This window comes from Triticum dicoccoides, chromosome 7B (assembly GCF_002162155.2).
Source record: "Triticum dicoccoides isolate Atlit2015 ecotype Zavitan chromosome 7B, WEW_v2.0, whole genome shotgun sequence".
NCBI classification, from domain to species: Eukaryota; Viridiplantae; Streptophyta; class Magnoliopsida; order Poales; family Poaceae; genus Triticum; species Triticum dicoccoides.
Genome location: NC_041393.1, coordinates 26,414,424 through 26,415,073, shown reverse-complemented (window position 1 = coordinate 26,415,073; position 650 = coordinate 26,414,424).

Genomic DNA, 650 nt, shown 5'->3' with positions numbered 1-650 from the left:
GAATGTGCGGCTACCATTTTTTACGTGTGGAAAATGTACACATCTATTCTTTAAAGAATCATGGAATCCATTTGTGAGCGGTCGGGCCCTTGTTTGAAGGGAAAAAAAATTTAGGGGTAGAGTAAAATAGTGATACGGAATGAGAGTAAAAGGGGTACGAGGCATATAATCCGCTGCTTGGTTAGGGGTAAAGAAGTCGATGAGGGAAGGGGAAAGGAAATTAAAGAGGTGAGGTCAATTCACAGGCGTCTCTTCCTTAGTCCCCTCCTAATTTTAGCTGGGATAGAGCTTCCTCTCAAATTTCCACCGCTAATTCCCATCACACATCAAAGAGGGGGTTGTGGTTAAAAAGTCTAATTTTCACGTCTGCCAAACACGCTGTACGTACGTGTCTCGTAACCCGAGCAGGGAGGACGAGTCCAATCGTACCGGTACGCCGATCCATCCATCCATGATCCATCTGGGCCGGCGAGGTTAAAACGAAGTTCTTCTCTCGACGAAATGATGGCGGAGCTAGCTTTGGTATCCATCCATCTGCTGGTGCCTTCGGGGCCTGGATGGAAGCAGTCGACACGTGGATCGTGCCCCGCCCGTCATGGCCGCTGGTGCCGCGGCGAGAGCCATGGCCACTGCCAAGCTAGGCCATAGGG